Genomic DNA, 15169 nt, shown 5'->3' with positions numbered 1-15169 from the left:
TCAAACATATACAACCTTGTGGCAAGAATATGCTCAGAATACGCCAGGAAATCAACTAATGTGTTTCAGATGCAGAACACTGATATCTATAATAAAGTCACCAAATAATAGTGACTCCATAGACATCATAAACCTCAATACCAACACTACTTGAAATAATCAGGTTTTACGTAGTTGAGTTGGGAGCCAGCAAGATGGCTCAGCAGAAGAGGGTGCTTGCTGCCAAGCCTGATAACATGACTTGGTCTCTGGAATACACCTGGTAGGAGGAGGAGAACAGCACCTCCAAGTTGACCTTTGACCTCCATAAGCTCACAGCAGGGGCAGTGCTGTTCCTCTTTCCCCACACAAAATAAATGGAGAGGGAAGGGGGAGTAGGGGGATATTTGGGGGACAGGAATCATGGTGAACAGGGGGGACAGAAGGGCGACAAGAGAGGTTGGAGTTGGGTGTGGCATTGGGATGGGATGGTGCATAAGGAATATCGGTCACATAACTCACAAGCAATTATATGCCCAGAGCACCCAAGGGGGTTGCCTGTATTCCAGATGCGAAATATTAGCAGATAATAGCAATTGATAGTGACTTCAGTGATCATAACACCATTACATGGAACACTGGAAATTAGAGTGGAGGTGGAAGAACACAGAGGAGAGTGGGGGAGAGTAATGAAATAAAAGGGGGAGAGAGAAGACGATACATGGGGTGACTTTTAGGAGAGGGCTATTATATTAAAAGAAAAAAAGCATATTAACCATCAATCACACAACACAGTGTCTGGATATACCTAAAATAGACCAAGATATTAACTGATTGGAATTACACGATATCAAACATTACTCAATACCATGAATAGCTAAGAAATTGGTATCTCCTGTGACATAATAAAGTTTTATCTTTAGTATCAGTATTGCTTGGAATAGTTGAGGTTTCTTGGTTAGGGTGAAGAGGCTAGTATAATGGGGAGAAGCGAGGAGACGTGGGGAAGGGGAAGAAAGGGAATGGAGAAAGTGAGAGATGGGCCTGGATGGGAAAGGTGGGAGATGTGACAGGAAATAAAGAACACATCATTCATAGCCCAGGAGCAACTATATACTCACAGCCTCCAAGAAAATAAGTATATATTTAATAATCGAGCCATCAAAAATGACTTCATTACTATATATAATATTAATATTACTTAAGATATTTTTAAAATATTAATAAGTGGAAGAGTAAAAGAGAGGAGGGAGGGGTAGGAAAATAAGAGAAATGGAAAGATGGGTGATGGAAAGAGCATGGAGATGCGCAAAGAATATGCCAACCACACAATCAAGGACCAGTGACATACCAAGAAAATCTCTAGAATCAACTGACCACATTTGGAAAACAACATACAACAGGAGTATCAGGAACTCTAAAGAAATAGTAAGTTAGTTTTAATGTTCATTTTCTTTTACTACCTCAGCTTTATCAATAGGAATGAGGAAAGTAGAACAAGGGAGAATGTCACGGAGAAGGTAGATAGACACACAGAAGCAGGCATGGGAAGTGTAGAAGGAATGAGTCTGAGATGAGGGGTGGTACATAGAGAAGATATCAGCCACACACGGTAGTATCAGTTATGTACCTAGACTGCCCCAGAATCAGAAAATCAATTAATACATCCTATCTGCAAAATATTAGTGTATGTAATAATATATGCAATAGCAACAGTGATGTAAGGAAAGGCAGTGACTAATACAAGTAATTACATAGAATTATTTATCCTCTTTTCATTGGAGTAACAAGAAGTGGGTGGATCCCAGGAAGATGGGAGAAGGGGAGGCAAGGAAAGAGTGGAAGTGGGGTGAATGTGGGATTGGGTAATGTACAAAGGGTAAATCAGCCAAACACAGTAAAACACTCAGGGTACCACCCATAGGACAGCTAATATGTTCCAGTGCTAAGAAATAAACACAGGGGCTGGTGAGACGGTGTGAAAGGTAAAGACCTTGTTGTGCAAGCGTGAGGGCCTAAGTTCAGATCCCAAGAATGTATGTGCTTAAACTCACACACAAACACATCTACCACATACACACCTTGCTTTTGTGTGTGTGTGTGTGTGAAGTTAGCATAAAGTGTATTAACACTGACTCCAGTAAGTGACATGAAACTTTTATATAAAATTTTAATGAATACTTATAAAATATTTTTCTAAAATATTTCTACTATAAATATTTCTTGGAGGTTTAGTGACAAGTTGAGAAGGGAGGGCAATGGGTGTAGGAGGTAAGGGGCAAGAACATGGGGAAGAGAACAGGACAAGAGAGTGAGTGAGCCCGAAGAACTTGGGATGGGGGTTGATTTATAAACACACTAATCGATTCATAAAGGCTATATAGTCTAGCTGCCAATTTTTAAACATAAAAGTTAGAGCTACATGTTATTCTAATGACATAGTTGAAGAAAATTCATGTCACAATGTAAAATTTGCATGAAATTTTAAAGATTTATTAATAATGTTTAAAAAGGTAAGAACAGTAAGTATAAGAATCATGGCAGGCAGAGAGCGTAGAAGACTAGGGAGCATACAGAAATGGCAAAGCAAGGAAGGTCAGGGCTGGAGGTGAGTTCAGAATCCTGATGAAGTGATTAGATCAATTACAATACAACCCAGTATAAACTCTACCCCTCCTAGACTACCCCCAAGAAATGGACTTATTTATCCAAGCTTCAAATCTTTAACATATAAGTAAGTCATCAATTAAGAGTGACTCTAACCATATAACAAGTTTTATTTAATTTATTATTATAATTAAAATAATAATAATAATTACTATTATTAATTCACATTATATCTGGATTGTAATCCCCTCACTCTTATCTTCCTGTTTCCACCGTCATGGATGTCCTCTGAGAGACTCCACCCAGCAGGGGATGAGGACAGATACTGGGACTTACAGCTGGACTCTGGGGAAAGAGCTCTGAGTTGTATGAAATCGATGGTGGATGGAAGGACAGGGCTGAGGGTGAGGGTTGTCAGGAGCTCCCCAAGGAAACTGTCAAAGCTGAGGGATCTGGACCCAAGAGGGCCTGCATGGACAGATGCAACAACCAAAGACAGGGAAAAGAGAGGACCTGGCCCCCCTGTCCTGGTGTAGCCAATGGACAGCTCATTCTTCACATGGAGAATGGGGACAGGGAACTGCCTCTGACAGGACTTCTAGTGCCTGGGATTTGATCATGCCCCCTTGGCAGAGAGGCCTGATGGGAGAGGGATGCAGACTGTCCAGGTGATGAGACCTGATGGCCTGTGGTCAGATGGTTGGTGAGGAAGACCTCACCTGTCAGAGATATAGGAGAGCTTTATTTTAATATAAAATTTTCTTGGAATACTTCAGATTTGTGAACAACAATTAACAGAGTGAGGCAGTGAGGAGAAACGGGAAGGTGGGGAGACAGGAGAACCCCATGCAGGATGCATCAGTGAGCAAGGTGGGGAGGGTGATGAATTTTAAAGAAGACACCTGTCTTAGTTAGGGTTTCTATTGCTGTGAAGAGACACCGTGACCACAACAACTCTTTCTTTTTTTTTAAATAAAACCTCATTTTTTTCCATTTTCTTTTTTTAATTATTATTTTATTAATTGTTATCCTATCCCTTGTATCCTCCCATTCCTCCCTCCCTCTCGCTTTCCCCTTACTCCCCTCCCCTATGTCTGTGACTGAGGGGGACCTCCTCCCCCTGTATATGCTCATAGGGTATCAAGTCTCTTCTTGGTAGCTTGCTATCTTTCCTCTGAGTGCCACCAGGTTTCCCCATCCAGGGGATTGACCACAGCAACTCTTCCAAAGCAAAACATGTCATTAGAACTGGCTTACAGTTCAGAGGTTTAGTCCTTTCTCATCATGGCGGGAAGCATGGTGACATGCAGGCAGACACGGCGCCGGAGAGGGAGCTAGCTGAGAGTTCTAGATCCAGATTCTCAGGCAACAGAAAGAGGTAGAGACCCACTAGGCCTGGTGTGAGCTTCTGAAACCTCAAAGCCCCCTCTCCCCGCAGTGACACACTTCCTCCAACATGGCCAGCTCTACTCCAACAAGGGCACACCCCCTAGTAGTGTGCCTTCTATGAGTTTATGGGAGCCCTTTTCATTCAAACCACACCACGTGTTCCTAAACCAGTGTCATGCTCCCAAAACACCCCAGGCTACAGCTGCAACACTTAAACACACATAGTAGCCACGAACTAATAGTCACTTCTCTGTTACACCTTTAATTTTAATATCAATTTTTACCTAGACATTTGTGATTTGTTAAGAGAAGTTACAAAGCATTAGCAAGGACTTAAAAAAAAAAAAAAAAACACACAGTAAGTGCAGTGGAGATGTGGGAAACTAACAAGGAAACTAATTTTGATGCCAATCAACTTTTGAAAGTCAGTGCTTTTTCCTGTCATTCATATAATGATACGTGCCCATGGTGGGGAGCATGGTAGCAGACAGGCAGGCATGGTCCTGGAGCAGTACTTGAGAGTTTACATCTCATCCACAAGCAGCAGGCAGAGAACAAGACTGGACCTGGCATGGACTTTTGATACCTCAAGGCATCTTCAGTGACATGCCTCCTTTGACAAGGCCACACCTCCTAATCCTTCCAAACCTGCTGGCCAAGCTTTTATCTACTGAGCCTACCGGGGCCATTCTCATTCGAGCTTTCACTGACAGCAATATTAGCAGGTGGACTAGGGACCATCCTTAGGATGCTTTGCGAGGAATGCCGCGGCTGCCTTTTGCCCTTGTCCTGAGAACCTGCCTAAAGTTGGATTGAAAGGTTTCGGACTAATTTTGCCGGCAGAAGAGATTTCAAGGTAATCCAAACCTGATTCAGTCCCACAGTTATTAGGCATAAAACTCTTATGCATATCTATAATGAAAAGGAACGAGTGGGAGGGAAAAAAAAGTATAAAATGTACAGTTTGAGTCGGAAGTGAGAAAGAGCACCAGGAGATTTAATGTTGTGCTGAAGGAAGTAAGGAGAGGCCTGATGGGAAATGGAATAAAAAGAAGGGTGCCCCCCCAGGGCAAAACCCCACCCAGCTAGGGTTCCAACAAGCAAAAAGGAAATGCCTAAGGAATTTAAGCTACTGAAGCAGCAATGAAGGAAAGTTTATGCAAATGTGATTCAAAGGGCAGGCTCCATCCCAAGCAGGCAGTGAACTTGGCAGTGATGCCCATATGGGTCCAGCTTTAGAGCAGTGGTTCTCAACCTATGGGTCGGGGCCTCCCTATGGAGGTCACATATCCTGCCTATCAGATACCTACATTATTATTTAACACAGTAGCAACTTTTTAGTTATGAAGTAGCAATGGACTACATTTATGGTTCCACAACATGAGGAACTGTGTTAAAGGGTCGCCACGTTAGGAAGGCTGAGAACCACCGTTTTAGAGTAGTGCAGGATACACGTGTACAGGGGTTGCAGAATCTTCCTCCGAGGTTCAGGAAAGCTAGCTGAGGCTAGGCAAGTGACAGAAGAGTTACTGCATGGAGGCCCCGAGATGCTGTTGCCTGCCGTTGTGACAGCGAAGCCTCGATTGTGTTGGAGACCCCAAGATATCACAAGTGTCAAGAGCCATGGGATATCACGCTGCTGTTGGGAACTGGAGGCAACCCAAGCGAGAGAAGTGTGTCATAGCTCTCAAAGGTGTGAGGGATGAGCATCTATGCCCTTTGCCATCAGACGTACAGAATTCAGGGTTTTCCCTGATGAGTTTTGGTCTTGTTTTCATGTGGTTCCAGCTTCAAAGCAGTGGCTCTCAAGCTGTAGGCCATGGGCCCTTTGGGAGTGGCATATCAGATATCCAGTATGTCAGATATTTATATTATGGTTTCCTAACATAGGGAGTAGTTTGTGTAGCACTGTTTCTCTTTATTGGAAATAGATTCTTCTCCCATGTAATATATCCTAACCACATTTTCCCCTCCCAGGTCCTACCTGCCTTCTCTCTTCGCCTCTGCTTTCCTCTTCATAGAAGAGCAGGCCTCCAAGAGATGATTGACAAGGAGGACAAAACAAGATACAATAGGACAAGGCAAGAACCCTCATATCAAGACTGGACAAGGCAACACAATAGGAGGAAAAGGCTCAAGAGCAGACAAAAGAGTTAGGGACACACCCGCTTCCACTGTCCGGAGTCTCACAAACACACCAAACTAACAGCTATGCATATACGCAGAGGACCTGGTGCAGACCCTTGCAGGCTTCACACTGGCTTCAGTTTCTGTGAGCTCATGTGAGCCCAGCTTAGGCAAATCAGTGGGCCTTGGTCTCCTGGTGTCCTCCCTCCCTTCTCATCCCTATATTCTTCCCTTGGAGGGAGAGGAAAATGTAGAAAATAATAAAGATATCTGATACACAGGATATCTGATATATGACCCCCCCAAAGGGGTCGTGGCCCACAGGTTGAGAACCACGGGGTTCCCCGATCTTGGTTGGGAGGAATCATATGGAGATCTCCAATTTAGACTCTCTCTTCACATAACGTCTGGCTGTGGGTCTCTGCACCTGCTGCCCTCTGCTCCCAGGGGAAACCTTGCTGACGACTGTACAAAGGAACCCATCGCTGAGCTGAATATCATTAGGAATCATTGCATTGCCCCTCCCCCACCCCACCCCTCACCCCTGGCCAGTTGTGTTTCATTCTGTCTTAGGTCTCTGAGCTATCCACTCTCCTGTTTCTGGCCATCCAGGCAGTGTAGAACATTCTGCACCATTGTTCCAGCATATCTTTCAGGCGAGACAGATTGTAGGTGGAGGATTTTGTGGCTGTGTTGATGTCCAGGGTTTTTTTTTTCCTAGCCTGTAGAGTACTTTCTCATGCCAAAGAGATGACCAGGACACAGAGTGAAGGCTGGACCTCTCTACATTCAATGAGCTCTGTGGAAGTTGCCCTTGGCAATGGAAACCTGCTGTCAGTATTCAGAGAGCTACCTTCTGTGCTAGAGTCAACAGGGCTTGCTTAGAGATCTCCACAGGACCGCTTCAACCAACAACTCCAAGGAATGTAACCCTAGCCCACCATAAAAGAAGGTAACTAGGGCTCTGTATCTCCCATTACTAGGAGTCGTCACTAGGGCCACCCCCATAGATTGCAGGAAGTTTTCACTATACTAAGTTTCTCCCTCAGTGTTCCCCAATTCCAGCAGTATCTCCCTGCTTTCCTGCTCTCTGCTTGATCCTTCCTTATCGGACTCCAGTCTACCTGCAATTTTTTTCCTATTTGCCCTTCTGAGGGAGGTCTATGCTTCTTCCTACGGCCCACCTTTTTACCTAGCCTCCTTGGGTCTGTGGGATGTAGCTTATCACTTACTTAACAACTAATGTCTACTTATAAGTGAACACATATCCTATTTGTTGGTCTGGGTCTGAGTGTGTTGTACTGTTAATTATATATTTTTTAAATAATGTCTGGTAGAATTCAACAGTGTCTTTCTCCTGTCCTGGCCTCTGCATTGCTGCATGATTTTTGTTACTTCTTCCCTCTTATTATTTGTTACTGATTTCTTGAGGTTGTTTATAGGCCCTTCCCTTGGTTAATTTGTTAGGTTATCTGTGTCCCCCAAGTTTCTCTTTTGTTTGTTTTTAAGGTTTCCAGTTTATTGAGATATGGTTTGTCAAAGTGTCTCCTAATAATTTTTCCCCGGTGTGGTCTTTAATACCCCTTTGTTTGTCTAAAATTACATGTATTTATATTTCTTTATTTTGGTAAGTTTATCAATTATGTTGATATCTTCAAAGAATCAATCCTTCATTTTATTGACACTTTGCAAGTTGTAGCCTTTATTTCTGATATTTATTTCTGATTTCATTTTTATTTCTTTCCTTCGATTTGGGGCTGTGTTTGTTCTTGTTTTTCTATAGTATGAGATATGCCATTTGGTTATATATTCTTGAGACTTCTTTTTATGTGGGCATTTATTGCTAAACGCTACCTTCTTAGTGCTATTTTCTCTATATTCACAGGCTATCAGATGCTATGGCTCCATTTTCATTTGATTCTAGAAACTTTTGTATTCTTCAGTGACCCACAGTTTGTACAGTGCGATTTGTTTGATATATTTGGTGATATATATGTATACATATTCATATATATGTATTCATGTACACATACAGTGAATACGTATATAGACATCATAAAAGTTAGTAGGGAGCTTAGAGTTTGCAGTAATAACTATTTCTCCTCCTCACCCCTCTCCCCCTGCACTTCTCCCTTTTCCTTTTCTCCTTCCTACTTCTCTGTTGGAATTGAATCCAGCACCTCATGCATGCTAGACAAATACTGTACACCCAAGCCAAATCCCAAATATCTGCAAGATTAATTTTTAACTAATAAAATCTACCTACTAACTATATAAGAGTGCAGTCAGTAAGCAAATTCTGGCTTCTAGTTTGGTGAGGCTCAGAATCTGACAAACGCCTAAGATGTAAAGAAAATATCTAAGCACTGCGGGTTACCAAAAACACTGGCAAGTGTCCACTACAGGGTGGGGAAATGGCTCAGCAGGTAGGGGCGCCTGCTACACAGGTGTGGAAATGCTGAATTTAAAACCACAACACCATGTGAACAGTACTCCTGGTCTGAGGCAGAAGGATCACCAGGGATACTCTGTCTAAAGCAATTAGGTGGCAGATGACACAACAGAGCTCCTGATGTTTGCTTCTGTCTTATGCATACCTGGGTGCACTCACTCATAGGTACATTTGTGTGGACCACACATTATACCTGCCTCTGTCTCTGTCTCTGCCTCTGTCTCTGTCTCTGTCTCTCCTTCTCCCTCCCTCCCTTCCTCTCTCTCTCTCTCTCACACTCACACACATACACACAAACTTACACATACATATACAGAGAAAATTACTACATATTTTTTCTTTTTTACTTTAAAATTTGCCAGTTACTTATTGTTTAAGAAAAATATTCCTTAGCTCACATATTCATGTTTTAAAGATTTCTACAAATCTTTGTTTAAAGAAATCCCAAATTGACCAGGTATGGTGGTGCACGCCTTTAATCCCAGCATTCAGGAGGCAGAGATAGGTGGATCTCTGGAGGCTGAGGCCAGCCTGGTCTATGAAGAAAGTCCAGGACAGCCAGGGCTACACAGAGAAACCCTGTCTCAAAAAGCAAACAAACAAACAAAAGACCCCAAAACACCAAAGAAAGAAATTCCAAATAATTTTATATTCTGGTAGATTCTAGTCCTCCTGCATTCCTTAAAACCTTTGTGAGAATCATAATATCTGTAATAATCTCCTCCTGCCAAGTAGATTTTTTTTTCTTTATTCAGCCGTGGAGGGAGTGAATGCCCCAATCATTTAAAACCCAAGGTACTTTGGCCAGAATTTGAATCTGAGCTTTTCTCCAAGCATCAGAGACCATGGTGGTTATCTTCAACCCTACATTCTGCTTAACTAGTTTTTCAATCTCTTTGCTTGGCCTGCAAACCAAGGAATTTCATTCTATCTAACATGTACTTAGTATGTCTGTCTACAAAATTGTCATTGTTCATCTGTCCTACAATTCAGTTCTCTTAAAAAAAAAAAACTGTAATTGTGCTGGTCTTTGACTACTAAGGATCCACCTTTTAACAGTGTTACCTGGCATACAATAACATCTGAAATCTATTGAAAAGATTTAAACGTTGTTTTCCCCATATTTGTATGATCATTTTAGTGTCTCATTCTTTTTTTTTTCTTATTATATTGATTGATTGATTGTGTGTGTGTGTGTCTGTGTGTGTGTGTGTGTGTGTGTGTGTGTGTGTGTGTGTGTGTGTGTGGTACATGGCATTTGCACGGGCATGTGTGCTAACTTGCACACATGCAGGTCAAAGGGCAACGTTGTGGGAATCAGTTCTCATCTTCCAAACCTATGTGGATGCCCGGGGTAGTGTTCAGGCCACCTGCTTGACAAGTACCCTTCCTTTCTGAGCTATCTCACTAGCCCAGTCTTTTCTTTTTCTCAGAATATCCAGTACTTGTGTGCTTTCAATTAATATTAATAAATAAAAGACCTGATTCATTAGTGTAAGGGTCTGGGGGTCATTGGCTATTTTCAAGCCTTTCTTAGGGAAGATGACTCCTTAAAGAGAGAAATTACATGAGGCTTTCACCATTGGAGTGGGGAGTCTATGGAAATGCTTCCTACCTGGGGATAAAGGGTGGCTTTTCTCAAGGGCCTATGGATGACTTCCTAAAACAGTGACAGGGAAGGTCTCTATGATCCAACATACAGCCAATGTCCTTGCTCTTGATGCTCGTTCCAAAGGCCAGACCAGTGCCTAAGAGCTTTCCATGCATCTGACCTTGCACTTGATCTAGTTCTCTTCCTGGTATTTAGCCAGGACGCTAAAGAATGTGCAAACTGGGACTGTCCCAACTTTTGCACAGTTCTCCAGTGGCCACTTCACCTCTTGGCTAAGTGCCAGCTCTAGTTGACAAGTGCCTCTGAGGTCTCAGCACTCTTTCTCCTAGTGGTCCACTGTATGTTTGCAGGAATGGCTCTGGTTTTAAGTTTTGCGTCCAGGCGTCTTAGACTCCTTCCCTGTGTTACTTCCATTTTTTGAAGTGATACTAGAAATGAAAGGAAGTGCTTTTTGTTACCTGGGTGTATAGGCATATTTTTCCCACTAGATAGCATGAATAAACCAAGAGGTAAACATTATAAATATCAGACTAGCTTCCACTAAATGATTGAGACAAAGAGGCATTGGTTTAGCTGAAAATTCAGATTTTTTTGTGCCATGTTAGCCATTTATATGCATGCCAGCGTTCTTGTCCCTGTCAATATTTATTATCATATTTTAAAATATCAACTACCATTTGACATTTGTACAATTCCTTTTAGGGCTTCGGAAAAATTACTTCCTCATCACTTTTCTAAACTGTGTGATACACACACACACACACACTAGCAAAACATACAGAAACGTTAACATGTATTTTTCCTTTTTAAATTCTAATGCAGTCTCTATTAACAACAACAGGTTGGGTTTTTTTGTTTTTGTTTTTGTTTTTACTTGCCACAAAATAGGAATTGTTGACAGGCACGCGTGCATATATGCATGTGCACGTGTGTGCACGCATGTACACACACACATATCTATTTCATACACACACATACACAAACCAGCAACATGGTTAATAAGGTCATTTTAGAGAGAAGATAAATTCTAGTTTCCTCTTTTTCAGCTAGAGTTTTCAAGAGACATAATGCATATGCATGTCACAAACAAACACGTAAACACACATGTGATTAGCCAATACTTATAAACTTACTTCATAAGGAAAATTATTCACAAATTATTCCCAATCATACAGATAGATAATCAACATAAATATTCATGGTGAAAGTAGTGAATTGCCAGATGAGAGGGATAAAACATCGAAAGAGGAAGAAAGAGAGAGGAGAGGGGGAGAGAGTGCAGGTGGTTTAGAGTCAATGCTAGAAAACGTCAATGCTGAGCATCAGTACATGGAATAAACAGACAACTTCAGAGACTAGTAGACCTCCAGCACTGTCTGCCCGCCCCCCACAGACGGAAGGTTCAGGAAGTCCTGAAGCCAGAACAGGGCCCACCACTCCTGTGGCCTGACTGTGGGCCCACATCGTCCTTTCCTTGTTCTGGGGGTGGAGGCTGCGACCATGAGTGCTTCCTAGTTTATATGTAAGTTATTGTTTTTCTTTTTTAAATGTATTGAAAATGTTTTCTCAAATAATATACAGTGAGTATAATTTCCTCTCCCTCTACTACTACCAATTCCTTCCCCCGTCTCTTTGCACCTAGATCCACCCTCTTTCTGTCTCCCATTAAAAACAAACAAACTTCTAAGGGATAATATATAATTTAATGAAATATAATCATATACTACAATATATAATATCGTTATATATAAATATGTTTAATTAGATATAATGATATAATATAACTATATTATATAATATATTGTATATTGTATTAAATCATATTATATTTATAAAACCAAAACTAACACATCAGAACAAGACAAAACAAAAAGAAAGAAAAAGTCCAAGAAAAGGCATAAGAAACAGAGAACAACTCATTCACACACTCAGAAAACTCATAAAAAGACTACACTATGCAAAGGACCTGTAGTATATACATGCATATATGTGTCTGTGTGTGTGTGTGTGTGTGTGTGTGTGTGTGTGTGTGTGTGTGTGAAATAAAATAAAAAATAAAGTAGACATGGGATTATGAGACAAAGAACCTCCATAGATGCCACTGAGCTTGTTTTCGGCTGGCTATCTCCTATTGGGCACACAGCCTACCTTTAAGTGCAGTTTGTTTCCCCAGTGAGACTTCCTTAGAGGAAATTAAGTTTTCATTTGCAAGTGGTTATTCAGTTAGTGATAGCTTCTGGGTTAGGAAGTGGGGTATGCGCTCATTTTCCCTGTCAACTCTGGGGTCCCATCTGGTGCAGATTGGTGCAGGCCCTGGGTATGCTGCCTCGGTGACTGTATGTTCATGTGTATACCAATTTTTTTTTCATTTTATTTTATTTTTTATTTATTTTTTTAACATTATTTTTTTTTATTAATTTATTCTTGTTACATCTCAATGTTTATCCCATCCCTTGTATCCTCCCATTCCTCCCCCCCCCCCCCATTTTCCCATTATTCCCCTCCCCTATGACTGTTCCTGAGGGGGATTACGTCCCCCTATATATTCTCATAGGGTATCAAGTCTCTTCTTGGCTACTTGCTGTCCTTCCTCTGAGTGCCACCAGGTCTCCCCCTCCAGGGGACATGGTCAAATGTGAGGCACCAGAGTACGTGAGAAAGTCGTGTGTACCAATCTTGTTAATTTAGAGGGTCTTGTTTTCTTGGTGTCCTTCATCCCCTCGGCTTTTAGACTATTTCCACCTCCTCTTCCACAGGGTTCCCTGAGCTCTGACAGGAGGAACTTGATGGAGACACCCTGCTTAGGGCTTAGGTTTCCAAAGCCAGTCATTCTTTGCATAATGTCTAACTGTGGGTCTCTGTGTTTGTCCCCATCTCCTACAGGAGGAAGCTTGGTTGATGATGGCTGAACAAGGCACTGATTAGCAGCATAGCAGAATACAGTTAGGACTTGTTTTATTGCTGTGTTCTTTTTGTTTGTTGTAGCTTGGTTTGGTTTGCTTGTTTTTTTAAGTACAGTGGTGTTTGGTTTTACCCTAGGTCCCTGGGCTATCTAATCTCAGGTTCTTTATCACTAAGCACTATTGGATATGGGTTCCATCTTTGGGAGTGGGCCTTAAGTCAAATTAGATAGTTATTGGTTACTACGACAAGCTTTGTGCCACCATTGCCCTTGCATATCTTGAGGCAGGACACCATTGTAGATCAAAGGGTCTGTGGCTCGGTTGGTGTCTATGCTTTTCCTTCAGTAGCGTGCGGAGTACTTTCCCCTGCCAAAGATGCTAGAAGGTTGGTGTGAAGGCTTTCTGTAAGTACCAGCTAGGCTTCTCCATGTTCAATGAGGTGGGTAGGTGTTGTCTTCAGTAGTAGGTCCTTGCCCTCAGTTTGTGGGAAGTAACCTGTAGACTTGGGTTGTTTGGGTGTTTTCATGAGACTCTTTGGGCCAACAACTCAATTAGATGTAACCCAGTCCCAATACTGGAAGCTTCATTTGTTGACAAGAGATGTCCAGTTAGAGCTCTAATTCCCCCGTTACTTAGCAATTTAATTTAGATTGCATTTCATTATGTATATATTTTAGGGAGCTTCAACTATATAAGGATTCCATGCTACAGTCAAATGACCTCACATTTCAACTGTAGCTCCCTGTGTTCCTGCCCTTGTCTCCCTCTTGCCTTGTCTTCACTTGATCCTCCTGTTCCAGTTCTACTTTCTGTCTGTCCATAATGCTCTATACCACTAGCATTATCTAGAGAGGTCTATATTCCCACCCCAACTCCCTTACTCTGTACAAACATTTGCAGTTCTATGAATGATAGCTTGGTTATCAATAACTCAACAGCTAATATCCCCTATGTAAGTGAATCATACCATATTTGTCATCCTGGGTCTGAGTTACAACACTCAGAATAATTTTTTCTAGTTACATCCATTTATCTACAATTTTCATGATTTGATTTAAAAAAAAAAAAACATTCGGGTAATAATCCACTGTGTGACGATTTCGTATTTCTTTATCCATTCTTCTGTTGAGAAACATCAAGGTTGTTTTCTAGTTCTGGATATTATGAGAAGAGAAACAATGAACATGGTTAAGCAACGGTCTCTGTGGTAGGATGAAGAACCTTTGAGTATATGCCCAAGTGCTGGGTCTTGAGGTAGATAGGCTTCCATATCTCTGAGGAACCACCATATTGATTTCCATAGTGGCTGTACAAGTTTCTGCTCCCACCATACCCTCACCAGTGTGAGCTGTCACTTATGTTATTGACTTTAGCCACTCTGGCAGGTATAAGATGGAATCTCAATGTAGTTTTGGTTTGCATTCCCCTGGCAGCTAAAGATGTTGACTTTCTTTAAGTGTTTCTCAGCTATTCGCATTTCATCTTTGAGCACTCTTTGTTTAGATCTGTACCTCATTTTTAATGAGTTATTTCTTGTTATCCAGTTCTCTGAGTTCTTTATATAATTTGGACATTAGCCCTCTGTTGGACATGTATTTGGTAAAAACAAAGCAAAACAAAAACCAACAGCAAAAAGTTTTCCTATTATGTAGGTTGCTGCTTTGTCTAAATGATGTTGGCATGTAAAAGCCTTTATATTTCATCACGGATCAAGATGGCAGAGCCGAACACACACTTTGTTTCATCGGCAGGACAGCAGTGACTGTACAGCAAGCAACCTAAGGACTGAACTGAGAATTAGAAAACACCAGTGCTGTTGATCCCCAGGTGAGAGGGGTGCCAACTGTGCGGAGCATGGGCAGGTCTGGCCTCAGGCCACCTGGCTAACTCACAGAAAGTTCCCAGGTCCCTGCAGGCATGGGCACTCTCCAAGGACTAGCTGCAACATGCCTGGTGGGAGCGAAATTTCCGACCTCCGGGGGTCAAGTGAGAGGTATGGGCTGCTGTAACTCTGGGGCCCGCTGCCCCACAGGAGACCCACACAGCCGGGAACACAAGTGGATCTGACCTCAGGTCTTCATTCCAATATACAGAAAGTTG

Source organism: Acomys russatus, chromosome 10 (assembly GCF_903995435.1).
Source record: "Acomys russatus chromosome 10, mAcoRus1.1, whole genome shotgun sequence".
Taxonomy (NCBI): Eukaryota; Metazoa; Chordata; class Mammalia; order Rodentia; family Muridae; genus Acomys; species Acomys russatus.
The sequence above is the reverse complement of the archived record's forward strand: the minus strand, read 5'-3'. Positions refer to the sequence as shown.